Source organism: Notolepis coatsorum (assembly GCF_963971535.1).
Source record: "Notolepis coatsorum genome assembly, chromosome: 7".
NCBI lineage: Eukaryota > Metazoa > Chordata > Actinopteri > Aulopiformes > Paralepididae > Notolepis > Notolepis coatsorum.
The window spans coordinates 60,579,564-60,589,868 of NC_140171.1; the positions used below are offsets into that span (position 1 = coordinate 60,579,564).

The window sequence follows — 10,305 nt, forward strand, 5'->3', positions numbered from 1 at the left end:
GTTGGGTGAGGGCTGTACATTGGAGGTGGGGGGGGGGGGGGGGTGATCATACGGGTGATCATACAGAAAGCATCCTTGAAGCTGTCATTACAAACAAAGTTTTAGTTTTGAATCACTTCTCTTGTAACACAACTCCTGGTCTACAGTTCTCCTGGTACAGTGTGTAAACCCATCTTAGGTCCCGTCATCTATTAACAGTCTATACTGTAGTTGAGGGGAACCTGTGTCAGAAACAAAAACAAAATTACAAACATCTCAAAACAATCTGGTCAGACTACTGCTTGACCTTACTCCTAGAACCCACCTCACCCCTGCCCACTTTGACAACCTAGGATGGCTTAGAGTAGACACAACTTGCAATGGGCCTGGTCTACAAGATACACTACACGACCAAAGTACCCATGTACATGTCAAAATACTTCCCACTTTCAAAAACACTCTCAAAAAACACCTACGGGAGACTGCAATTCTAAACTGGCCCCTGTAAATGTCCTAACACAACCCCCCCCCCCCCCAATGTACAGTAAATGACCAAGTATAATAATAATAACTTCGTTTTATATAGCGCCTTTCAGAGGACCCAAGGTCGCTTTACATAGGGGGGGGGGGAGATGACAAATTAACAAACATAGTGGACAGACACAACATATACATATAAAGTGAGAAAGTTAGGGGTTGAAGGCCAAGTTGAAGAGGTGGGTTTTGAGCAGTTTTTTAAATTAGTCCAGAGTTGGGGCGGTGCGGAGTTCTGCTGGGAGGGAGTCAATATTCCAATGTACAGTTTTGCTTGTTCAGTTGTACAGTGTCCCCCACCCACTCTTCCTACCCAACCTGTGAACCTGATGTAAACACGACAATTTTTCTGTTTGATATCTCAATGTTTTGTAATAAAAAAAATATTCTGATTGGACAAGAGATAACAATTATTTGCATCTTTATTGTAACAAATGTATGAACAGTCAGCAATAGATGTCAAATGATTTACAGTAATATCAAGTAACAAGTGACTTATATCTCGACCATTAGCCAATGGAAATGCATCTTCAGAAATAAGATCAGATAAACAAGACTGACACAAAACTGATGAATGATGAAATGAGCACATAAAGTGCAGACATACTATAAAATCCTATCTACATGGGTGTTCCAGGTTAGTGTGTTATCGACAAAAATCCCAAGATATTTATATGAAGAGACCTGTGAGATGGACTGTGTGTGGATGACCACAGGCCTGTGGTCCCCAACACCTCTGGGGTCAAACACCATCTCCCCAGTCTTCTTAACATTTAAAACCAGACAGTTATTGTCGCACCAGTTTTTAAAACCTCTGGATTTCCAAATAATAGTCAGCTAGGTCACTGTCATTCTTAATTAGAGCTAAAACTTTATTTAACAGATTGCAGAATGGGTACAATACAGTACGGCTCATAGATAGATAGATAGATAGATAGAAGAAAAACAAACCTGTGCGAGTCTTAATTCTTTATTTTTGTCAATATACTATGCAGTATACTAATATACAATGCTATATTACATCTGTTCTAGCAATGTTGTACCAATGTTTACCATATGTTACTGTTTTACCAATCGTATGCTACAGCAGTAAAGGTGTTAATAATTGGAATGGTTTGAAATATTTTTTTTTATAAATCATGGAATTAATGTAAAAACACAGAAAGTATATTTAGATTCAAAGGCAATTTTAATAGCTTTCAATGAATACAGTTTCTCTCCTGTGAAATACAGTTAAAGCATTCACTTTTGACAGCCCTAGTATTTACAGGACATAACATTGTTCAAATAACAATGAAAACATGACAAACTGAATTTAAATAATCCACATCAGTAAAACTAAGAGGCCTTGATTTTCCATTTTAGCTTTAGCATAACAGATAACAGATAACTCCGTCTCTCCCTCACTATCTGGTAACGCATGGTCTGGTGGTTTCATAACAACACTGTGGCACATATTCGTTAAGGCACAGCACACAGTCACAATCTTGTCAATGAAAGAAAAGTCCTCGCCTTCAAATGGAACCAGCAGTTGGACTGGTATGGTATTATGTAGCATGCGATACTTATTGCGTACCAAACCGATCACTCTTTCAACATGGACCCTGAGGTGAGCTATTTGCTGTGTCTCTTCTACAGATTTTGGATCCATCTGGGCACGTCCGCTTGTGAATCCAGGGATTTTCACCGATGCACACATTAATGAAACATGGTCCCCAATGTCAAATCCACGGTCTGCTAAAACCAAGTCTCCAGGCAACAGTTTATTGAGGAGACCACTGTTCTCGGTCAGATGCTTGTCACTTACACGCCCTCCCCACCCTTTGGAAATGAAAGAGATAGACCCCTGTGGTGTAATGCCAATCAGGTACTTAACAGTGTGCTTTTGCTTGTAGTGGGAATATGTCTGTGCCTGCGCTTTCAGATTTGATGGTCTCAGTGCCAATTTCAAAGCAGTCCAGAATAACCGCAACACGATTGCCAAAAGCCTCTACAAACTGATGTGGCATGGTTAGTTGGAGGCAATGTCTTGGGCCAGGCACGTGGGGGCATCATTTGAGCTGTGGGCATCCACTGTGGTGCCGGCGGGGTCTGAGATTGAGGCAATATGGCTCTTGCAAAAGTCCCCATCATCTGCAGGAAGAGTTGGGTGGTGGCCTGCTGCTGCTCCTGCATGGACCTACTTGTGCTGTATAATGACAATACATTTTAATCTAATCTAATCTTTAGACAAGGTTTAATAAGGTGCAAGGTTCAAAGTAATCTATTATTAGTATCAATTTATTTGTCTAAAGATGATCCATGATCCTTTTTGATGACTGCTATGGTAGAGTGTGAACTCTCAAATGGCAACGATAAATACTAGGTGGTGGACAATTAGCATTTCAATGGTGTGGGGGTTGCAGCCATCGCATTCCAATGTAAGTGTCCTTGAGCAAGACGCTTAACCCCCTTAACCCTCCTGCAAGACTGGGTCTCGGGCTGCCTGTCTGTTCTCCTCCTCCTTCTCCTTCAGCTGAGCCTGTAGCAGTGAAGGGCTTGGGGTAATATGTGGACTGTATGAAGGCATCTGAAATTCTCTCTCTTTAGTATCTTGCCAAATTCTGATGCAGTCAGCCTGCCCTCTCGCTCCTTGTGCCACAGTGGACATGCAGCCTGTCCCGTCATTTGCAGTTGTAGTTGTCTTGCTTCCTCAAGATCAAAGCTCTGGATGTGCTGTGGTGTTGGTATGCCTATGTCTGGAGAGAGGGGCATGGGGATGGTCTTGGTACAGTGAGAGGATACAGGCAGGGATGTTGTTGGGTTGGTCTGTGGTCGCTGCAACAGTGGGAGCTGCAGCGAAAGAAAAAATAAATAGATTAGAAATAATTTGTCTCATTTCTTTCTCTCCCCCAGAACCATTACCATTGTGGTTGGAGCCCAGGCTCAAAACGGCTTAAGATCTTGAGGTAGAAAAATGCTGTTTTTGAGGACTTGATTAGAAATACAAAACAATGAATAAAAAAAATATATATATTACAGAGGTGTTCCATAGACTCACAGGAATTGTGTAAAAGTGCCCAAATAGTGAAAGAAATAGTAAAATAGTTCCCCTTTAATATGATCTATGTCTCTAATTATCATATTGGCGCATTCTTCCAATTCTCCTCTCACAATATTCACCCTCACTGAACTGAGTCATCTGAAAATGTGCTGATTTGTGATGTCAGAGACTCAGCTGCATGTTGAGACTCACACACTAAGCACAGTTACCATTGTGGTTGGAGCCCAGGCTCAAAACGGCTTAAGATTTTGACAACGGAACAACATATGAAGTAGTGCAGTGTTGTAGTACTCGGGTCCAGGACTTGGACTTGAGTCCGAGTACTGGACTGATTTTCAGGACTTGTGACTTGACTTGGACTTGTGCACTGAGGACTCGGACTTGGACATGGACTCGAGCATTGACTGCATTCGGACTCGGAAGGTGCAGACAAGGACTTGTGAATTGATACATTTATTTTAGTTTTTATTTTGTTATTTATTTAGTTATTTTTTGGTAATAGGCCCTAATCATTTGTAATAAGATATTGATGGCTAGTGCATTTGTTTGGCTATTTACATTTACATTTAGTCATTTAGCTGACGCTTTTATCCAAAGCGACTTACAAGTTCTGTACGACAAGTCATCAGGAAGGGTACAACTCTATCAGCTGAGTAACAATGTTCATCAAAGTGTTGAGTGCTACAGTGTAGGTTAGTTTATTAGGACAAGTGCATGACAGTAAGGTTAGTTAGGGTTAGATTTCTTTATTGTGTCTATTTATTGTGGCTATTGTGTCACAAAGTAAATAAACATTTTAAATGGTGAACGCTGTGTCATTTATGTATAATGTAGACCTTTTTTTATTTGTATGTCAGCTCTTCGACTGCCAGAATGGAGTGGACTCAACCTTGATGACTTGGACTCGGACTCGGGTAATGGGGACTCGACTTGGGCTCTTCTTTGGTGACTTGGACTTGGACTCTGACTCAAACACTGGGGACTCCACACTCGACTCAGACTCGATATTTAGTGACTCGACTACAACACTGAAGTAGTGATGTACTGACTGTACACAGTACCAACGGAACAACATACTGTATGAAGTAGTGATGTACTGACTGTACACAGTACCAACAGAACAACATACTGTATGAAGTAGTGATGTACTGACTGTACACAGTACCACCAGAACATATGAAGTAGTGATGTACTGACTGTACACAGTACCAACAGAACATATGAAGTAGTGATGTACTGACTGTACACAGTACCAACCGAACAGCATACTGTATGAAGTAGTGATGTTTTAATGATTACTCTACATAAAGCAACTTTGATATTTCAATTCTTACATTTTCCATCTCCTTACCTGCACAACCATAAATTCTTTCTTTTCAAAATCCAGCTCCAAGGGTTTTTGGACCATGAGTTGAACTTGAGTTGCGCTTTCTGCAACGGTAAACACAGGAACTACGGCGAACACATCCTTGACGTCTCCAGCCAGGGTTAGCTTGATTTGTCCTCCCTGCACAATAAACATAATGATTCATACTTAATCACAAGTAACCACTCAGGTCTTGTTATGTGTCATACAGTTGGACAGTACAACAGGACAACATGGTCTCTGCTTTTTTCATTGAAGTGTTTTGAAACAGTGATAATAATTATATTATACAGTATATACTGTATATATATGTATCTATAATTGTTGGATATGTCTGCATATATCCCTCCCTATTCACATACCTGTATAATAAAATTTAATAATATGTACAGTATATATTATATCTATATCTGTATATATCCCATACCTACTCTCAATAGTTATACCACTGGCCAGCATGGCTTACCACCATATTCTTATATTCAGAGTTAATTATATTGTTTACACTGCTTATTTGTATCATTACAATAGTTGTATTGCCTATATTAATGTATTATACTATTACCATGCCCCTCTCCCATGTACCCCCCCCCCCCATGCTACTACTGTATGATGCCCGCATTTCCCCAAGCGGATCAATAAAGGAATATCTTATCTTATCTTAGTACATTACCTGTATCACTTTATATAATTATACTGTAAATACATGTTGCATATATTACCAGTAGCTTGTTATATATATCACATTTAATTACTTGTACATTGTATATTATTATTGCACTTAACTGTTACAGTCTGGTACACTCTGGTTAGATGCCAAACTTCTTTTTGTTGTACTGTACTTGTGCTGTATAATGACAATACATTTTAATCTAATCTAATCTAATAAACATCAAATTAGAGACTGTTTTTTTCTTTTCAATATCTCTGTTTTTGTTTATCTTTTTAAAGAATTAAAAAAATCCTGTGACCTGGTCCGCATCTCTGACAGTGATGTCGAGGGGGATGGATCCTGATGAGTGCTCAATAATCTCTCCTGTGAAGGTGTCCTGCGGGACACATGTATCTTCGCACCTGTAGAATTCGGGTTTGTTGTCGTTTATGTCGAGAATTCTGATCTGTACCTCTGCAGTGGTGAAGGCATACACCCCATGGATGTTCAGATTAGCCTCAGTAGCCTAGAAGAGAAGAGAAGAGAAGAGAGGAGAGGAGCGGAGAGGAGAGGAGAGGAGAGGAGAGGAGAGGAGAGGAGAGGAGAGGAGAGGAGAGGAGAGGAGATAATTGATAACTTTACTGCTAGGCTCATATTTAATACTAGTACTACTATTACTACTACTACAACTGCTACACTACTACTGCTACTACTACTACTACTACTACTACTACTACTACTACTACTACTACTACTACTACTACTACTACTATGACAACTGCTACTGCTAAGACTAGTAGTAGTAATTTAAATCATTATTATTGGAAATAAATAAATAAAAGAGACATGTACCGTAACAATCACAACAACCTCAACAAAACTTCCGTTGCCAATGGTTTCACGGTCGATTTCGGACTTGACTGATATTTCTCCATTATCTTGGTTGATTTAAAAAAGGCATGTATTGTGTTCAATTACACTTGCTTGACTTGCTCACAATATAAACACACAGTAATACAGTAGATGCTTTGTTTTATCCTATCCAAGGGATTAGTTTTGTGACATTAATTCACATTACCTGGCATTAGCAATAGAATGACAAACAGCAAGATGCATGTCATGATGTCAGCATGTATTGTGTTCAATTACACTTGCTTGACTTGCTCACAATATAAACACACAGTAATACAGTATGCTTTGTTTTATCAAGCGCGCACACAGTGTTATATTAACAAACGCATTAATCAATAGTAACATATATCGCGCACGCACGCACACACACGACGCACACACGGTGTTATAACCAAATAACGCTCTGATTAACAAATAGTAATATATAGGTTTCTTTAGACTAGAATAAGTTAAATTAACTTACCGTCTCTGGAACGTTTAACGCTGGTCTGTAACGCTGTGACTGAGCTATAATCCAAATGTTGAAAGAGTGCCAACAAAGATCCAAAAACAGTTTAACCTATTGGTAAACAAACGTATTGTTGAAAATATACACTGACTGCTGACATTGTTTAAGATAGTATTGACTAGTTTACATTTGAAAAATAAACGCGACTCCAGTTGCAAAACAAAAGTCTTCTTCTTCTTCTTCTTCTTCTTCTTCTTCTTCTTCTTCTTCTTCTTCTTCTTCTTCTTCTTCTTCTTCTTCTTCTTCTAAATGTGGATACAGCATTGCAGCATCCACAAACTCACAACAGCGCCACTATATGGCCAAAATAATACATGGTCTAACTTAATGGTGGTTTAAATGCATTAACAAAAAGCCGGCGCGTCGGGGAGATGTCACCAGCTGTGTGAGAGCGCCCCCGCTGGTCATTGTTACCATTAACCATGCAAACGGCGTCAAACCGGCCGGCAAACAGCTGTTCCATGACTAATTCTGGCTGGATCTGTACAGTACTCCCAGTCGTAGTGGATGAACGAGCTGGATTCCTAGATCACCAAATGATAGCTTGCATCAAGTTACTTATGACAGAAGTTTTGAAGTGTTGTGTCGATCTACACCTCATCGAGCATTGCTACGGCTGTAGCATACAGCACCCGAGTCAGCGTCAGCATGAATGTCTATTTGAACCTGCTTTGTATTACATGATTAACGAACCAGCCCTAATGACAATGTTGTGGAGTGGTGAACTGACACCTACCATCAGTGCGCTCCTAGGACGTATGAGTTTACCCATCCCTTCCCCACTAAGATTGCAGGGGATCTGCGAAGGATTGCTCTTTGAGTTTCAGTCTTTTAAAAACAGCCAGTGTCTCAAGGATATGGCTAAAGAGATTCACAATGATTACCCAGAGATTGATACTGAGGCTGTCTTCGATTCAGTACTGTTATTCATGTCCAGTGTGCCAAAACTCCCCAGAGTGTACAGGATGTGATTTGTTTATTCCTGAAAAAAAAAATAATAATTGTGTGTTTTTTTAAAAAAAAGAAAAGTTTCCTGCTTACTTATTCACTCGTGTATTATAATCCAAAGGGGTTGGTAGTTTTGAAAATATGGATGGTATACTAGCTAAAATATATTATGATCCTGCAAATCCTGGGTCGTTTGGTGGTGTTGCAAGGCTTAGAAAGGCTGTGGAGTTTACCACAGGAGATAAAGTAGGAATAAATATCATTAAAAACTGGTTAGCTAAACAGGATAGCTACACTCTACATAAACCGGCTAGAATACATTTCAAGAGAAACAGAGTATTCGTACCACGGCCTCTTTATCAATTTCAAATTGATTTATGCGATATGCAAAGCTTAAGTCAGTATAATGATGGGTTTAAATATATAATGACCGTCATAGACGTCTTCTCTAAAATGGTTTATGTAAGGCCTTTAAAAAAGAAGACAGGTTTAGCTGTTACAAAAGCCTTCGCTAATGTTTTAGAGGAGAGTCAAACGCCTGTAAAAATACAAACAGACGAAGGCAAAGAATTTTTCAACAAAAGTTTTCAAAAACTAATGCGTGTATATAACATTCACCATTTTGCAGCAGGAAGTGAATTGAAGGCCAGCGTTGTCGAACGACTTAACCGTACATTGAAGGATAGAATGTGGAGATTTTTCACAGCTAACAACACGTTTCGTTATATAGATATGTTGCCCGATATGGTACAGAGTTATAATAACACGTTTCATTCCAGTATTAAAATGAAGCCTTCAGAGGTCACTAAAGATAACATACTACAGGTGTTTCAGAATCTGTACGGGAGTCAGCCTCTAACGCATAAAAAAAATAGATTTAAGTTTGATTTAGCCGACACAGTGCGTTTAGCTCAATATAAATCTGTTTTTGACAAACGTTATGAGCAAACGTTTACATTCGAAACATTTATTATAGTGAAGCGTTTAAACCGTGTCCCCGTTGTGTATGTTATTAAGGACCAAGCGGGTGAAACTGTAAAAGGAGTTTTCTACGAATTGGAGCTGCAGAAGATTGTAGAGTCAAAGAACAAAACATACATGATAGAGGAGTGTCTGGGTGATAAGAAGCTAAAAGGGAAGCTGTATACCTTTGTGAAATGGCAAGGTTGGCCTGCTAAATTTAATTCTTACATCTTAAAGAGTAGTCTCAGAGCTGTATAAATAAAAAAAAATTATATATAATCATATACTTTTTAAAGACTGCACTCATAAGTCGGTATATTAGCATTATGGAGGGGTTCTATGTCACGCTGCCTTCCAATGCATGCATGTCTGTGTTTCGTAATAATAAGGCTTAGAGTTTCAATATTAATCTGGCTAAAACTCTTCAATTAAAAGGTGAATGGCTCGTGGGGTTGGCTGAAATAACTTACCCTCATACATGGTATAATATTCCCCCAGAGTCAGCATATTATGAATGCAGACATATAGAACAACATCCTCATAGGTTAGTTGAAAAAATAATCGTTGGGAGTGGTGGTTACTATAAATATACCAAGCCTTTAATAAAACTAATCACAGATACTTTACGCATGACAGGTGATATAAAAGCAGAGCTCCAGTATAACGAGATCACTAACAGATGTACTTTTATGGGGAGTGGTGTGTATGAAGTGAGATTTTCTCCACGGTTATCATACGTTATAGGCTTGAAACCCAATAAATGGTATGCTTTGACGAACCTTGAAGCACCGTATCCAGTAGATTTGGGGTCCGGTATATATAATTTATTTATATATTCTAATCTCTCGGAGCACCAGCTCGTAGGGGATTCATATGTTCCATTATTATCAACGGTGCAGATCAAAGGTTCATATGGAGACATTATTAACATACATTACGATCATATTCATTATTCAAAAGTTTCTAAAACAGATATAAACACGATTCACATAGAAATCAAGACAGATACGGATCAGTTGGTAGATTATACGTACGGGAAGGTTATAGTAAAATTACATTTTAAACCCTTGGAGATAGGCTTGAAAAAAAAAAAAAAAATATTATGGATCAATACATACATCCTAACCGCTTCGTTAATTATTATGTAAATCAGGTGGGACACGGCTTAGCGGGATTTGCAGGGGCCCCTGTGCAATATGGTAGGGGAGTAGGGTCTATTTTCTCTAGATTATTCAAATTTGTTATGCCTTTTCTTAAAACAGGTATTAACATAGCTAAACCACACATCAAAATAGCGGCTAAAAATATAGGCAAAGAGGTTTTAGACACCGTAATACAGAAGGTCACCACTAGGATGGGGGAACAGAACGGTTCCGGTTTCGGTTTGAGACCCTTGAGAG

At 39.0% G+C, this 10,305-nt stretch overlaps 1 long non-coding RNA gene across 1 annotated transcript; it reads right to left on the reverse strand.

Moving 5' to 3' along the window:
* Positions 1 to 1,671: 1,671 nt before the first annotated feature.
* On the reverse strand, positions 1,672 to 6,030 carry LOC311231379. Its single transcript, XR_014619861.1, has 3 exons — positions 5,894 to 6,030; positions 4,908 to 5,063; positions 1,672 to 3,345 (listed from the first exon to the last, which is right to left on the reverse strand). It is a non-coding gene; the product is annotated as an uncharacterized lncRNA (long non-coding RNA).
* Between the last annotated feature and the right edge of the window lie 4,275 nt (positions 6,031 to 10,305).